The 18,498-nt window shown below is 37.0% G+C and overlaps 1 long non-coding RNA gene across 2 annotated transcripts in view; it reads right to left on the bottom strand.

Annotated features, from left to right (window-relative positions):
- Positions 1 to 18,498, bottom strand: part of LOC137855973 (uncharacterized) — a 341,358-nt gene that overhangs the window by 306,455 nt on the left and 16,405 nt on the right. Inside the window, exon 1 of one of the 2 annotated variants that reach the window (XR_011096099.1) lies at positions 3,130 to 3,190. The exons of the other annotated variant lie outside the window; for it this stretch is intronic. This is a non-coding gene — a long non-coding RNA (uncharacterized lncRNA). Of the gene's footprint in view, positions 1 to 3,129; positions 3,191 to 18,498 lie in introns of those variants that run through there. 2 annotated transcript variants of the gene reach the window in all.

The raw sequence follows: 18,498 nt of genomic DNA, 5'->3' as shown, positions 1-18,498 counted from the left end.
GATGGTCACATATTCTAATGCTCATCAGCCTCCTACTTCAAACCAAGGTTGTGATGCAAGAAATGTCAAGAGCAGGTTCTTACCGTACTGAGTTACTTACTTTAACTTCATTCCAAAAAGCCTATTACTTAGAGCCAAAGAAGAAAGGCAGGAGGTTTCACTTCCTTAACATTCAACATTTTGAGTCCATTTAATGTTTGGGGGCTTGGATTTCCTAGTTGCCATATTTTTTTTTTTAAATTCCAGACTGACAAAGCTTTCAAATTAAGGTTGAACACACTCCACTGCAAGTGGCACCCATTTGTTTTAGTATACCATGAAACCACTCCTGAGAAAATGAAAACGGGCTCTAGTGAGACACCTAAAGCCATCTTTATCTGCAGCAGCTCAAAATTCTTACAGACAGCCAGAATTAAGGACCAGAATAAAAATAAACCTGAAATGGTCATCTGATTAGAGGACAAGATCTTTGCCTAGCACAGTAGCAGGCATACTGAGGCTGATTAGAAGCAAACAGAGCAGCCACCCAACTCTGCTAACTCTACCTGGTTGCTCCATCTAGCAAGAGACCTGCTAGCATTTATGGATCACAAAACAAGATCATTGCTCCTGGGTGCTCCCTATTTCCATGCCAATCCCCTAGTGCCACCTTGTACAGACAATGCTAAGTAGAAATTCCAGCTTTGTTGTTCAAGGAGAATATACTGGCACTGATACAGCAGCACAATTTTTGTGAAACTTGGTTTTACATCACAGGATAAAGTTTATGCTAACATCTGGCAGTAGACTGCAGCTTAGAGGGCAAGAATTTAAGGTTTTGGGCTTCTTTTTTTTCAGAGAAATACAGTAGGTTTGGGCATGTAGCCTTGAATTCATAGCAATCCCATCTCACTAAATACTGAAGCACTACAGAAAAAAAAAAAAAAAAAGTTATAGTCAAAAGTCAAAAATGCATACTTTGCATGATAAAGTGAAAGATTGCACCAGTGAAGCATAAGTCATCACCTGTTGACATTTAATTTAACAGAACATTAAGAACAAGAATGCTTATAACGCTAGAAGCTGATATCAAAAAAGCAGAGAATTTAAACATTTAGGAAGGCGACAATATAGTCAAAGAGAAAAATAATTACAGTGACTTCCATTCAAAGAAGTGACACTATGCACAACTGCAGTGGCACTACATGTATGTATTAGAAGGGATATATCAACAAGCCTACTGCACTAATTCACACTTTTGTGACCCTAGCTACCTGCTCTGGGGAGGAACAAGCAGCCCCTTCACCCTCCAGTGCACTCTTCCCCCAAAAAGGCCCTTCGACAGGCAACGTTTCAGCCCGGTTTTGGACAGAATGGCTGACTTACCCCCTTGACTGGAAGTAGCTGTTTAAGCCATGATACAGTTGCAATAAAAAGACTAGTGCTCTCTGGCAACAGCAATACAGATCTACGGTGACTTTTGAAACTTGGAAGTCCCATTAACCTTACAAGGCACTTAAAAAATGAACTGACTTGCTTAGTGAATGTAATTCAGTCTAGTTAAAGTGTACACATAATGCTATGCCATGTACTCATTTAATGTTTTTTGTTATGGTTGTGGACATTAGCTTGGAAGGGAAGTATAGAAACTGCACCAGGAAGAACCACATGCTTTGTGACAACAAAGACCATCTTATAAAATGCATAAGTAAATAGAACATAAACAATGAATGAAACATAACTCTCCAGCATCCCACCTCAGGGAGATCTGTTAATATTACAGAGGAGATTCAAAATTCACAATTTGTTCTTTCACTCTTCTGAACAGACAGAGGTTGATGCATGTTGAATAGCCTCGGCATATTTATTTTGTTGTTTATCACTCGTACAATATTCAGTTTGAGTATAGTTTCACCTAAAGAGAGGGAACACAGGTTGGTTCTCATGTATCTTCCAACTGTAAAATTCAAGCAGCAGCAATTTTTAAACAGAGGGGAGGGACTACAGGGGAAGCCTCTTTTTATGATCCTAAAATACTACAGAAATGTGTTTTAAAGAGAACTAGGGAATAGTACATCCACAAACCATTCCTAAGAAGTTCCTATGTTCACAGCTTCCAGCTTCAGTTACCGAGCATACAGTACTCAGGAGTGGAACAGGAGATTTGACATACGTGCCAAATACTTAAAAATGCAGCAACCCAAATGTTGAGATGAGGGGATGTTAATCTATCATTTCAGTGTACTTGTTGGTAAGCAGACTTCCAGACAAAAAAAAAAAAAAAAAAAAAAAAAGAGTATTTAAAATCTAGGTGTTGATCTTCGTAATTCTCAAGGATTTATATCTCTATTTTCAGCCTTCTCTCCCATCACTATTTCATCTGAGTTTCTTGTAATTTGTAAGACCAGTGGGTCTGTCATCGGGAAAGTTAAGATCACTAGTCTGGAAACTTAGTTTAGGATTTAACTTTTTTCCTCAAGCACAAAAAAGATTATCAAAAATCTTTCATGTTTCAGAAGAAAACTGAAAATAATTTCCTCCTACCCCTCAAGTTTTTCCAGAACAGTTACAGAACACAACTTCTAAACAGAAGAAAAAATCTATGTAGTTCTTCAGGATGATAACATGAATACATTATAACTAGATGGATGACGGAAGCACTTATGGTAAAAAAGGTAACCAGTACTGGCTCTTCTCCTGACCTCTACTAAATTCAGTAGTGTCTAAGCTGAATACATGGTCTCCAAGATACGTGCTTCCATTTTTCTCCATTCTACTTTTCCAATAGTAGCTAAAATTATCAATTCTTGACAAGCATCATTGAAGATGCAGATTATGGTACTCAGAAAGATCCCTGAGAATGCAACACCGTAACTTACATGCTTATTGAACAAAAGCATCTATCCAAAGTCTATTATCTTGATATTTCTGCATGATGGTGAACAGATCAAGGACTGAAAACATATATTCTGTGAATCTAGAACTGCTCCACAACATGTATATTTGCCCATGGGCTGCATGAGGATTATTAACCACTTGTTGGTCTCCAGGATAACGAAAGATATATTTGCTATTACAATGCCTCTTCTACCACAAAACAGGGCCTCTGATGCTCTCTATGCAGTATACATGCAGGCTTTATTTACTTACAAGCTCAATAAATTGGTCTTTGCATGTGATGGCCCCATTTGGTCCTTCCTTTGTGTCTATGCCATGGTTCATATGGAAAGTAAATTGAGAACCACATTTATTGTGTTCATTCCTTGATTTGCCAAGTGATGGGTTATTGGCCATGATAGTGATGTCACGGATTTTCTTTGTGTTTCAGTCAGTCATCTCGAGTGGCATTTAGAAAGGGCATTTTCTGCCTAAAATCAATAGCTCCTCTAGCTGCTGTAATATTTCTTCTTACTTAGAGACATTACTCAGAATGTAAAAGCAATTGATTGTAGGCAGAAAATATACTTGCCAATTACAGATGGAGAGAGGAAGAATACAAAGTGCCCTCTAGCTTAAGTAGTTCCAGCTGGTGACACACCAGTACTAATCAGCACATGTGTTGGAGAGGCACCAGAGCCTTCTCAAGCAAATGCCTGATTTTCCTTCTTATAAGTTGAAATCCAATGCATAGCTTATTCCAATGAAAATGTGAATCCAGATTTTTAATGCTGGATTTCTCGGAAATCCACTTTCATAATAACTGAATCAGAATATTCTGTCATTGAATTAAAATGGTAAAAATGCAAGTTGAGATTGCCTATTTTTATGCAAACTGGAATAGATTTAAAATATTGTCCTTTCTTCTTTGGAATGAAGTTAAAGTAGGTAATAAGCCATGTACTTGATTTTGACAGGTTGTGATTACCTAAGAGTAGCATTACTAATTACAGCACAATATCAGCATATCTTTGGTTTGGCACAGTGCCAGAAAATTTTTGAGTTCTGCAGTCTAGCTTTCAAAGCCATAGCTTTGAAAGCCAAACAGACACATATATACTTGCCTTATTTCATATTTTATGTTAAACACAATAGCATCAAGAACATTGCTCCAAACAACCCTTTGTAAAGCCTTTTTGTCTTCTTAACTCTAAACCTGCAATCACTTGAGCACTCACATTCTCCACTGTAGTTGTATGCAAGGAAATCTCCTAGATTTCTGTATTAACTCTGGTCATAAACTGCTCTTTTCATGTTCTCCAGCCACGTATAGGGTATGCATCAAATGATAATGATAATAGTAAAGCAGGAAGAAGGAAGGTTTAAAAATGAGTTTCAACAAGCTTAACACAAGCAGCAGCCAAACAACCAAATCCCCAAAGATGCTGGCTTGAACAAGTTTTCACAATTATATTACTTGCTTATATGAATATTGAAGAATTCTTGTATGAGCTGCTCATATTTTCACACGTACCTCAGTGAGAATAAAGTACAAGTTTGAGTGACATTGGATTGGAGCACCTAGCTCAGTCTTTCAGAATGAATAGGAATGAGCTCTGGTTAGCACAAAATCAGTTTTGCTTGCTGTTTTCCATGCAGCTTTCAGAGATTATAGGATTTTCTCTGGGCAGATGAGGCCATTAGACCCTGCTATAGATGGAATTCTGGATTCATGATTCAGAAACAATACTTTCAACACATTTCTTCAGGATATAAAATTCAGATGTCAGTGCAAAAGCTATATAAACTGTGAATTTTTTGCTTCTTACATATGCCAAATACAGCCTTTCATCAGAAAGAAGGTCTTACTTTCATAGGTGCCCCAACAGCATCTGTATATTACTTGTGTAGAATAATAAATATCATCATTTCAGAACTGATATTATTCTATACTTACACAGTTTAGTTACTTAAGAATCTAAAATAAACCACTTGATACATTTTAGTGCTCCTTGCTATATGTTAGAATCTAGAAACCAATTTCAAGTCTCTCTTTATGCACTTTTTCCCTATGAATTTATATATATTACCAGTCTTAGTACGCCCCAGACATTTACACACACTGGGTCCAAAAAAGTGCTTTAGAATGTTTTTAGTAACAGCAAAAATAATTAGAAAAAAATATACATTTAACTCAGAAATTATACTAATGCGGAGATAAAAGATGGAACATTTTTAAGCAAAATAAAATAAAATAAAGTAAAACCAGAAAATTAAAACTAGAAAAGCTAGCTTCTCTTCACAACTAATTCCCTTTACCTTGCCCTAACATTATACAGACCTATTAAAGCAGGCAAAGCTTTCAGTTAGTACACTTAGTAATTTATTTACATTTAAAATGATGCTTTGGAAACTGTTCCATTTCAAGCAAGCATTACATAAAATCTAAATAAATAACTACATAAAATCTAAAATACATTGGGCAATACTAACTATTTGGCATGCTGCTGCAGCAAAGAAAACATTGACAAATATGTCAGCAATGAGTATGTTAACGAAGGGACTAAAGTTTCATACATCCCAAATGTTTTCTTCTGTTAGAAATTTTTTCACCCTCACCATGGGTTGCTTAAGATGATAAAGAAACAAACAAAAAAGGAGAGTTGTATTCAAAACACAAAACCTATTTTGCTAATATGGCAACCTACCAAAACTTGGTTTCTGCAAAACTCTTTTTACATCAGCTTGGTTTGTTGCCTAGCAATGAACTTAAAAACTTTGCCAAACTGAAGGATTTAGTAACCTGTCACCTTAGGCATCCCTTTTGTTTCAGTCATCCCACTTATCTGCTCTACAGTGTATAACCACTGTCCAGCTAGAAAAGTGCTACTTTCAGCATCATTGCACTTGATCCAGTTTGAATCTCTCGTCCTACTGCAGTTAAAGTCACTGTCCTTTCTGCTCAGACCAACATAAAATAGTTATTGTAGGTTGTTTTTTTTTCTGATATGCTTTTGTTCTTCTCACTCCCAGCCAGACCTGGAAGCGTAAGCAGAACAATCAGTTGTTCCACAATTTCTGAGTAACTTGTAGAGCAGGAATTATCAGTAAACCTTAAAGAATTCTCCCATCCAAAATTTCACCTTCATTTTCCAGAATCAAATGCTTTGAGAATTTGGGGTATTAACCTAAAGCCAGATGATTTTGCACCAGCTCATCAGATTCAAAAGGTAAGGATTATGCTCAGGAACTGCACTTGTGTCGCTAGTTATGATTTCTTCTGACATACCACTTACTCAAAAGAATTTTCCATGCTGTCATTGCCCTAAAGATTCTTTTCACGGTTTCAGTAACAGTGGCATCTGCAGAGGGGAGCTCCAGCCACTTGAAACTCATTAAAACATACTTGAGATTGACAATGAGTTGAAAACATCTGTCAGACTTGGCCAAGATTTCAATCAAGTGTGATGTTGCCTTGTTACTTTGGTACATTGACTTAATAAATGACTTGGCTGCTGTCAATGCAAGGAAAGTTGGCTTCTAATTACTAGCCTGATTTTTTTCCTGTATCTGAAATGTACTTTCACTTAAAGGTTCATAGTCTACGTGACGTGCATTAAAATTAATTTGCTGAATCTAGAAACTAAGGTGAAATAATACAGAATAGCTCTTTAACTTGCTGTATTGGGCATCAGGTAGCATCTAACATGAAATACTTATAAAGATTCTCTAATACAAACTCATGCTACTCCAAACAGACTGAGAATGATAAGCAAGTGACTACCTGATACTTTCAGCTTCATTTTTTTATTAACCTCAACAAGTCTCAAACAACCCTGAGCAAAAAGCTTCTAAGAAACTAGTGTCATTTTTGAAAAATAACATCCAGGAAAACCTCTGAGTTAAGTTATTTTTCAAAGAAGTGTATACATAAATGAAGGTATGCCAAAGTCAGAAATGAAAGGGATGTACTACTGTTTCAAATGGAATGGTAAAGAAGTAACACACAATTAATTCTTACCTCTAGAAAGACAATGTTGTCTTTCAGATGTAAGTGAAGTGAATCCTGCCTGGGGACAGATGGGCTTCATCCTTTCTCCTTTCATCCTAAAGATTTTGTCTCGTTTTCTTTTCAGTACCTGTTTCATCCAAAGGTATTACAGGACTTCCTGAGCTTGCCTTTTTTGGAAAGTGCCCATAAACATGAAACTTTAGAAAAAGAGTCGTTTTACACAAGGTACAAAAAAGTACTAATATTAATGTAAAGCCCCATCATTCTGATGCAAGTGTGAATTATTCTGGTAGCTATTTTACTAAACGGATTATTTCATTAATTTTGTTTACAATAAACAGATTTACTTAGTTTGGCCAGTTTTCTTTTTCTGTTGTTATTTTTTCATTGTTGTTCAAATGTTAAATAAAATAGTAAATGAACAAAGTACTCAGGCTTACTAACCATTCTTTAACTAAATCCACTGTAAAGATTTGCCTGAAGCCACCAGCATAGACGAAGGCCCATGAGAAGTGCTTTTAAATATCCTACCCAGGCTGCACACGGATATATAGGAACTCAAATTCAAGTTTGCATGTGTGGCTAGGAACACTGAAGAGTTCACAAACAGTTCTTGTTATTTAGAAGCCAATTTGTCATTCCCTCTTGCAAGCACTGACACATCCAGATTGTGTGTGCACCAAAGCTGTAGCTCCAAAGAACGCTTTCTTTGTTTTTTATTTTTTTGGTGTTTTTGCTTGTTTGTTTGTTTTTGTCTTTGAAAATAATACTTCAGTTTTCTGAAATGATTAATATTACCTTAAAGAAAAAAAAAAGACATTATTATCTTTTAGTTTAAGTATATATTATTCCCAATTTGATTTAGATAAATAAAACAAAAATCTTGAATTTACCTCATGTGAACCTCCATATAGCCAAGGAAAATCTGTTTTCCTTTGCTTCTTGTGCATGATATTTAAAAAAGAAGAAAAAGGAAAATCTATTGGTTGTAACCTGTGGCCAAATCAAGATAATTTACCCTAACTGTCCTTTGAAATCACACAGAAAAAAAATAATAATAATAAATGATGGAAGGCATTGTGCTGTATTTTGTTTTCTTTCACAGTAGGCAGCCCTACCCCATGCATGGTTCCCCTGTGAGCGCCTGGGAGACAGTCTGCTTGCAGCTGTATTCTTTAAAAAATAAAAGTCTTTGTGCAGCCAGCAAGTACCTGTTCCAACAACTTTTCACTTCAGAGGAGCATCTCTACTTATACTAATATATTGTGACATGAAATTATATAATACACTGACCTATTCTTTGCAGGCAACATTTTAATTACCCTTTTGAAATACACAATATTATTGCAACAACTTTTTTCCTTCAGCTTAATGACCACAATAGTTGTGTTCACAATACATTACCCTGACAAAGCAAGGTGCTCTGCTCTAGAAATTTGCAGTTCTTTTTCTTTGTGATCTAAAGCCAGGAAAAAAAAAAAAAAAAAAAAAAAACTGCCAAGCGTCTTGGGCAGGGGGGTGTCAGAGGTCAAGTTCAGACTATAATAACAAGGTATGTTTTACCTAAGGGCTACTTACACTTCAGAGAATCTCACTCTGAGCAAACTAAGAAATCAGAGGATAACACACAGAGTGTGGTGCAACCCAGTTCAGGTAAAGATGACAAAAATCTAATCTTAGAAAACCCTAACAAGGTTCTTTGAGGCTTTTTAGTCTCCAAGATTTAATAATAATATCCATTGACAGCTTAGTCGTTGAAGTCCTTGGTGGTATACCAGGCACTTTAACGGTCATCCAGAGAATAAGTCTGCTCCTGCCTTAATATTGGCACAATTCATGAATGTAAATTTATATAAGAGAAGGCATGAATGAAGTCCCCAAGTACAATCAGACAGAAATACATGTGTTAAGCAAACAGCCAGCTGTTGTTATTATTTGTTATGAATCTGCTATATATACATTCATTTCTATCTGTTTTCAAAAGAGGGACAGACAAGATGATTAAACAGGCAATGTACATCTCCAAAATATAATCAGGAAACACATCTTCATTACCAAAAGTTCTCTAGAAGCCCCTAGAAACCTATATTGTCTCATGGTCTCTGACAACATATTATTCACGTTCACTTCTCAAAAACAGCCACTTGAAAATATGGGCAAGGTTGTAATTTCCAGCTGATCTCCTGCCTTTCTCAAAAATATGGAAGAGAACTGAGTGGGTGAAATAGAACAGAAAGTCATCCTGGGCAAGGAGAAAGTATTAATGGCATGCTTCCCTTACGATGCACATTCACTAAACCTTTTGTTGAACTAACTTCTACAATTTGCCTATTTGTATAAAGTAGTTTTGCAGTGAATTTTCATTCTTTACTCTGCCTTCTCAAGAATGTTGCATAAATGCTTTCAAATGTATTTGCTCTGTTCTTTATATTCACTACAGCAGCTCTGCTGTAAATCTCTATCTTCACAAAACTAATGTGCTATAAATTAATAGTTACCATACTCTAGTTGTGCTTCTAGCATCATTTTGAATAAAGTTAGCATCACTATGTAATTTTGCATTATTTTTATTAAATATCTATGGCAAGAAAATTAGTCTAATGTTCATTTAGTAGCAACAAAATACGTACCAGAGCATAGTCACAATACAATACAGTACCTCTCCACAGGCAGCTAAAGACAAATGCAAGTCAGTTTTGTCTCTGTGCCAAGGCAACGTCAGGAAAGTCAGCTTGGTCTTGGTTTAGCTATATCAGAAGGACTATGCCTCTGAGCTAACTGGAGCTGTTTTTGGAATTCCCAGTATCCTCCTTATCTTCTTTTATCATGCCTTGACTTTTATTGACAAAATGTTCAGCTCCTAGAAACTACACTATTTATATCACCTACCAATTACTCCCCTGGAAAAAAAAAAAAAAAAAAAAGGATTTTAAAAGGCTCTAGAAGAAATCCAATCCTGTACTTTATATATATGTATATATTAATTTAACATGATGTATTATTTTGAAAAAGATACAGGAACCTTGAAAAAAAGTGCAGAAAAACATCCATTATTTTTCAATACTGTACTGTCAAAGTAATGCACATTTCTGTATCAGCTCAAAAAATGACATAAGATTCCCAAATTACATCCATGCAGGATGAAGCTTTCCTAAATGCATACAGAACTCCTTGTCTATTGAATATCAAGTTTTAAATAATAAAGTCTATGGAACGTTGCTCTAGAAAGAATTTGAATCATTAAAAAAAAAAATCATGAACACCGTCACTTCAAAATTATCCTTTTCCTTGTTTTTCTCTCAGAAATAAAAGATTTTTCGTTTGGAAATCAAAGCATTTCTGCATTTGTGCTTCAATATATCTTACCACTGCCACTGTGTAACTAGCACCTGTAGTCTCATGCAAAACTACATTTAGCAACCCACAGCATTCTTAGGAATAAAAGGAACATCAGAGTATGAGCCAGTGAATCACTTTCAAGGCCAACATGAGCCCATTTTCATGTCTTTGTATTCCATTCAAGTTCATCAATGTCAAGTCAACCCTCCCTACAGACAACACATCTTCAATTAGAGATGTAAAAAACAGTTTGCATGCAATTTAAATCCTGCAAACCAGCAATCTTCTCATGAAAACCACAAATAATTATTTCCATTCTCATGCACCAGTAGCCTTGATTCCCCATCATTTCTCAGTTACATGAATTGATCGTTAATTTCCAAGACAGAGAAAAAGGCTTGGCATTTTTGACAGGGGTTAGTGATTTGCCATCTAGTCACTGCACAGTCAAACTTACATTGTTAAGTTTAAACTACATGCCCAAATAATACTTTTCTCTACTAAATTCTTAATGTACCTCATGGATTCCCACTCCAACCTCATCAAGAAAAGTCAGTCTCGTCTCATCTTCCCTACTAGAACAATGTAGACCTGGCCCCTGAGCATGTGAAGGTTACAGCCTTTCTTATGCTGACCCAAATGAAATACAGTATCACACAGCAATTACTGGAGATGTATATTTAAAACAATTACAATACCAGAAAAGGAACCGAATTTTGATTTAAATACGCAAGGCAGTGTTCACGTGAGACCAGGTTAAATCAACACATCTTCACTGCCTTCCGTGAAAGATGCCAAAATCTTAGATCCAAAATCAGCACAACATTTGAACAGGGATTTAGTTCCACTGAAGTCAGTTGCTCTACATGCAAAGTTCAGCACCGGTATAAGGTGATGTTAATACCACCGGTCTGCTCAATCACTATTTTGCTGTCATCTACACTATGAACCTTGTTTTTTAGGTTACTGAAACAGTGCTCAGAGTTGCATGCAAAACTGAAAATGGATGGGGAAATATCACAAGTCAAAAGAAGCTGACAACTGTCGATGTGCTGTTAAAAAGAAAACGTCCTGTTTAGCAAAAGTGGTAGAATACCGATCTGTTCTGATGAGCACTCATTCAAAATCAGGGCTCTATTCATTAAAATATCTCTTGGGGTGCTTAGGGGGGTGTTTTTCTTTTTCCCAATGTAAAGTCAGAATTTTGGACTTCCAAAACAGTCCAAAAGGATAGCATTTTGAAATTTACCATATATTTGTTCTAGACTCTCAAAACATTTAATTTCTTTTCCTTACTGCCAATAGTATTGAATTTTGATTAATTTTACTTTCCCATATTTTTGATGGCCTAGGCTGTTTTTAATTACTATACTTTCCCTCTCCTCCCTTTTTTCTTGCAGTATTTTGTCAGTTTTTGAGTCTCCAGAAACTGTGGAAAAACTGCTAGATGTTGAAGGTATTCTGTGGCTTGTGGTGTGTGTCACGATTAACTGACAGCAAAAATAAAGCAGATAGGGAGCCATCTTCTATAGCAGTGCTATACCACCTTTAGCACCTCACAAACAGTCCTGTGTGCTCCTGCTTAGGCATTATTAAGCATTTGCTCTTAGATGCTGAGTCAATTTCTAATTCAAAACATCTAAATAAAATGTAACTTAAATTTGAGTGTTTACTCTTAGATTTATTTTTTTTTTTTTAATTCAAAATGGCACATTTCTGTGAAACATTTTGATTTAGACAAAAGTGCAATTTTCAGAGAAAAACTGCCACGGAGCTTTTTGGAGCAAGTCTGCTCTGGAGTGAAAATAAAGAAATTTTTTGTCATTTAAAACAGATCTTGCTTTTAAACAGAAATATCAACTTGCTTCAGACAAGCTGATTTCTTCAGGGGTTTCTTTTTTGTATTCTTACAAAAAGCACAGGCCTGTTTTGCAGAACTTCCTTCCCATGGGCCATTTCCAGGTTACAGAGCAGATCAGGGACTACAGAAAAAGAAGGCATACATCCAGCTCAGCTGGACACACAAAGCTGGATCTAATGCAAGTCAGTGCATAGCTTTATGACTCAAATTTACAGCCATGTTCCTTACATTCCTCATAATCAAGTTCCTTATTCAGAAGAAAGTTCTTTAAAGAAAATGAATTGAAAATTTGATCCCAAGAGACATCCAGTGATCATTGAGGGACTGTATCTTGTTTCAGGAACAATTTGGAGGCAGGGGCTAGTATGGGGTCTAAATATGTTAATGATCTAATGATTTTTCTCTGAAAGATGAGCATCCCTAACACCATTGCTCAAGTGCTTTCATGTGTATGGTTTAATATCACAGCTACGTATCATTTTGAACTCCTCTGTCTTTGAGGCAGAATGAATTACACACTTCTCTGTCCTGTACTGTATGTGAGGGTTTGGGGAGGAGTGGGAAGTGGCTGCAGGGGTGATCTGTGTGAGAAGAGATCAGGGGCTGACCTGTGCTGGACACAGCCAGCTCCAAAGGGCCCACTGCAGGATGCAGCTGAGCCCATCAGCCTGACTGGCACCAGCCCTGGGAAAACGTCTTTAGGAAATGGTAAAAAGGGCTGAGAAGTAACAAAGAGAAGAGTGAGAAACTGCAGTGGAAACTGCGGGGTGGGTCAGTGAGGAAGGAAGGGGAGGATGATGGAGCTGGAGCAGAGGAGAAGTGTTGGGGGGAAATGAGCTGCAGGGAGAAAACACCATGTCCTGATCATCCCAAAGCCCTGAGCTGCTCAACACTGTGTAGAGGGGTTGGGTATGAAGAAGTGAAGCCAAGTTTTGGAGGGGAAAAGTAAAGTCATTGTTTTAATGTTTGTCTTTCTTTCTTGCTACCCTAGTCCATTTTAACTGACAACAAATTAATTTTCCTCAAGGTGACTATGTTTGGCCCACAGCAGTACTTGACAAGCAAACTCCCTGATTTTACCTCAACCCACAACCTTGTCAACCTCTTTTCTCTTCCTGTCCCACTGAGGAGGGGAAGGGAGGGAGGGAGGGAGGGAGGGAGGGAGCAGCTGGGTGGGAGTTTGGCCCTTAGAAAATGTTAACCCACCACAGTGCACAAGACCAGATTTTTTACAGAGGACTCAGGACTTGTAACTACATTGAATTCCTCCAAAATCCCACCAGTGGCTCTGATTCTGTAACTATCTGTATGCAGGAAAGACATAGGTCCACGCAGAGCCCTGTTGATTTCAATGTACCTGCCTGTAAGTGTACTTTCCATATGCAGAAGACCTAGTTGGAACCAGTGAAGCTTCACCAGAACACAAGGCTCCACCTGCCTCAAGACAATGGCAGGACTGGGATCATGAATTGCTCAAATGAACTTGAAGCCAATATAACTATCAAAGGCATATGAACCAAAACAAGAAAATCTCTTAACAATTAGCCCACAACTACTTAGCTCTATGGTCATCAAAATACTAAAGAAAAAAATGTTGCCAATATAGTCAGGGCTCTCTTAATTTCATGCACTGTGACTTCAACAATTTCTTCATTTCTCATTTTATTTCTCTAAAAGTGGCTTCATTTAAAGCAGGGAAACCACATTTCATGCTCTTCAGTTTCATTAAAGATATACAAAAGCCCATACCAAAAGAAGACTCCTCTAATTAAACCATTGTAGCAGAAGGAAATATTGAAATGATGAATCTGAAAGGATTCTGACATACTCTATATTCTCTTGCACATCATTCCTGTAGTATACAAATAAGAAAGAAATGAGCCTAAAAAAAGAAAAAAAAAGGTTTAGAATCACATGATGAAACATGTAGCACTTTACCCAGAGTAACACAAATGGGCTATCTCACAGATTTTTAAACTGTCAAGAAAGTAGATCATTGATCACTTCTTCAGCCCTGCAAGAATGTAACACATGCTCAGAAAGTCTACTTGTATCTTCTTGACAGGGAAGATAAAATTATAACCCTTGCTTAAAATTCATTTGATAGGAAATGTAATATACATACCACATGAATTACATAAGAGAAATTCAGGATCATTCAGTATGTGCTGCTTAATTAGCACTTGAATTGAAGCATTGCTGAAAATAAGAAAAAAGTTCTCTCTCCGGAAGGAGTAAAAAATAAGGCTTTTTGTTATTATTATTATATTTTTCCAGAAGCAAAAGGAATGACAAATGACGACTACTGTTCTGAGTCTGACACAAGGAAACAGAACAAGGTGGGTTTTTATTTTACTTTTGAAGCACTTGAAAGTAGGACTATGTTAAAAAGTTGGTTCACAGCAAACCCAATTTTCTGATTAATTAATTCTCCAAATTCCAAAACTATTTTTAGGGATTTCTTGGTTACAAGCAATATATATATATATATATATATATATATATATATATATATATATATATATATATATATATCTCAAGAGTTTGTTTCCAAATAGGTAAGAAACCATTTCTGGGGCTGGTTTGAACCAAAAAAGAAGCTTATATTTATTGAAATGCTATTTCATTGTGGATAAGGATCTTTAGTGCCCCTTTAGCATTCAAATCCTGTACAGATAACCACAAACTGCTGGCTGTTGCATCAGATGAGGCTGACAAACTATTTCAGCTAAATTCCCTATTGGTGAAGATCTCTATCGCAGTCTCTTCCTTTCTCCTCCATTTCAGATTGGTCTGCAAAACAGCTTGAAAAGAAAAAATGTTTAGAAGTCTCTCCTTTCTTTCTTGTAGATCTGTCCAAGGAAAGGAAATTGCCATAAGCTTTCTAATACATACTGTTTTCCACAAACACTCCTGCCACCGTCAATCTCCAGTGTTCTCTCCCTGCTCCCTCAAAGATGTACTGCCTCAGACTCCTATTGCCACAGCTCCCTGAAGAACCATCCATAGGGTCCTCCTATGTGAAAACTAAATAAAGGCTAGGATGTGAAAACTAAATAAAGGCTAGGAAAGAACATGAATATTCTGAGTCCAGACAAACCCTGTGCAGTCCATAACGTATCATGTTTCAATGTGGTTTCAGATACCCTATGACTTCCTTCTAGCTCCAAAATGACAGAGAAATGGCATCAAGACATTATCTACATGCCGTTTGTGTTTTTTTTTCATTTCAGAAACAACTTCACAGACCTACTGAATTATCTTCTTAGCCACACAAAGGATGAGTGAAAGAGGTACTAATTCTGTGCATTTTTGATTCCTATTGTCTTTGTCACATCAGCCCAATGTCTAACAAAAGACACAGATAATCATTTCCAATAAGTCATACACTCTTTTTAATAGGCAAGAGGCACAAGAGAACAGATTCCAAGAAATTAAAGAAATGAAAATTAAGTTTATTTCATAGCATGAATGAAAATAAAAAAAAAACATCTATCGAGAAGAGCAGATGAATCTCACAAAAACCTCTCTATCAAATCAAGAGCCATGAAATTTTAATTCTGCTGTTTTAAACTCACTCTTGTTCCTCTCCTTACAATCCACTGGAAATGCTAAAATACTAGAAATTTCCAGCAAACATATGTTCATAACTCTGGCCCTACTATCAACAGTGATCAAAGCAGTGAAGAGTGCAAATGCATTACTGACTGACTATTGGGAGACTTTAATCTTTTCTCATAAATCACTTCTCTCCAGCTACCTGATTATTTGGATTTCAGAATAAAATGCATGTTTTCTGAAAGCTTCTAACTGATCTGAGCGGTTCACAAGTAGGACCATCAGGAGTCTTAAATGGCAGCGGCCACATGCCGTCCTGTTTTATATGTATCCATTCAGGAAGATTAGATTGCTTGAAATGAACCATGACATCAGCTCATGAGGAAAGATTTCATTTTTAAAGACTCTAGCTATCACATTGAAGAACTATAACTAATCTATATTTTTTCTTTGTAAGGTTTAGATGAAGAGGTACTGAAAATATGTTTTAAAAATATTTGCTAAACCCATACACTGAAAACTAATAGTTGAAAAGCTTGCAGTATAACTATTTCTCGCTTGCTTACTCCGTGTAGAACAGCGGAGCACATGGTATGTATGCTGGTGGGAGAGTGGGCTCCCTAAAACATAACACACTGGGAAACTGGTCTAACATACCTTGCCAATTCTGCCTGAAGCTGTTTCCATCAACAACAAAGAAAAGGAGGTATCATTGATTTCAATGGATGCTGCCTCAGATGCAAAAGACAGTGTACACAAACAAAGCTTTAGGGACTGTTTTTGATCACTCTTTTCTTCGTATTGCTGCTCATTTTTGCATTTCTTTATTTTGCTGAAATACAGAGCAGCTGTTCTCACATGCTTCCCAATTCAGTGTTGTAAAGACAAAAGTTGCATCTAAATTTCCTTTTTTTTTTTTTTTTTTTTTTTTTTAATTTTAATAGCATACTAGAGGAGATCTTATCTCATTCAAAGGAGAACAAAATAAGAAGTCCAAAAAAAGACAGGGAAGGAAGTCACTCTAATATGCTGGTTTTGTAAAACTGTTTCTCCCTGCATGTATCTACAGACATATTCTGCTGGAATTTCTTGCGCTCAAGTATGTGGCCAACAGTGCAGATACTATGGTGAAATGGCTCACATCCTAAGGAGTGTTCCCTAAATTTTTTGGGGGGGGACATTTCAGGGACAAACCTGAAATAACCTCAGTAGAGTTGGTGTTTCTCCCAGACAAAAATTTTAAAAAAAAAAAAAAAAGAAAGAAAGAAACACATGCATATTTTTCACCAAGTATGAACAGAGGCTGACCCTCGCACTGAGTTACAACACAGATGCAGATCAGCTATAGGCACAGTACAGCCAATATGAACATGTTCAGTGGACAAACTCAGGTTTTCTGGACTTTCACCACTCCAAACAAGTATTCTGAAACCTTGCCTTCAGCCTCAAATCTCTAGAAAACAAGTGGATATGGCCATGAATAAAAACGAATATTAGCGTAAAAGCTAAGCTGGGCATGAATCCCCATATTACATAGCTCAGCACGTACTATAAAACACGGCCAAAATGTTGGGCAAATGTTTTTGCTGCCACAGACACACTACCAAAGTAGCTCGATCAACATGCTACAGGTACCTGGAAAGACACATGCCTTCAGCATGAATCAGTCTGGGGAAAAAAGTGCACTGACACAGCTACCATGTTTTAAGAAAATGGCTCACTTTGAATCACACTGTTCAATGCAAATAGAGCTGCAGCCCCTGAGCTCTCCCTTTAGCTCTAGTGTCACAACACTACAGTCAGTGCCATAACAAAAGTTTACGTATATCCTTAAAGCAGAATATGCTCTGTAGCTGAGGAACAGGAGCTCCACATTTGATCTTCACTCCCTTTGTAAACTCGAGGAAACAAATTAAGCACTGTGCCTGGGTGCATATCACTCAAGAGCCTGACTGCTGTGCTTTTCAAACCAAAAGGACAAAGATTGCTGGTTGTGCAATAGGTGGGGGCAGACAATTAGTGCACTGCACACACACAAGTGGCTAGAAAGAGCTTTGTCTCTCTGACACAGCAGCAAACAAGGGAACATGACTTCTAGGTCCAACGCTTTTTTTTTTTCTTTCCTTTTCCTGCCGTCACAGACAGTGAAATAAGGCAGGGATGACAGCTATCTGATAAGTTACTACTTACCTGAAAGTCAAGTGCCACACACAACCAGTTGGCAGTATAGTTCCCCCACACATTAAGGGCCCATTCAAAATTCCAAATAATAATTTACCTCACAAGAGTTTGCTCATTATGTGCTTTCCCTGGCCCTTGTGCTCTTGTAAAACCCTCTTTGAGTAGGTAGGCATGAAATAATCTCCTGCTGCCTGTAGCACTGGCCTTTTTTTCTTTTCATGTGACTGCAAACAGAAACTCCTTATTCAAAAAGGAAAAGGTTATTAAACTCAGCAGAGTTATTTAAAAAAAAAAAAAAAAAAAAAAAGAAATGAACTGTGACTGCAATCTTAAGCACGAGTCTTGCCTGGAAAGCTGTTTGACATACAAAAGACGAGCAGAAAGCACAGATTCAAGTCAAGTCTGGCCATTTTCACGTATAGTCACCGTTAAACTTACAAGACAGTAATCTGCTACCCCATTTTGTTATGAATGGTGCTTTAATTTTGGCTTAATATTACTTTTATTAAAGCTGCCTTCGAGCTGTAAGCTCTCTTGACATGAATCTGCCTCTTGCAAACAAGGCACACATTGCAAAAGGATTTAGATATCCCTCGTACTTTACACCGGTGCGTTGCCTTGCTGATATCAGTGACTCACATGAGTAGCATACAGGCCAGTAAGCCTAAGCCACGTCTGATTAAATCTTTCT

Source organism: Anas acuta, chromosome 4 (genome assembly GCF_963932015.1).
Source record: "Anas acuta chromosome 4, bAnaAcu1.1, whole genome shotgun sequence".
NCBI classification, from domain to species: domain Eukaryota; kingdom Metazoa; phylum Chordata; class Aves; order Anseriformes; family Anatidae; genus Anas; species Anas acuta.
This window is presented reverse-complemented; position numbering and strand designations above follow the sequence as displayed.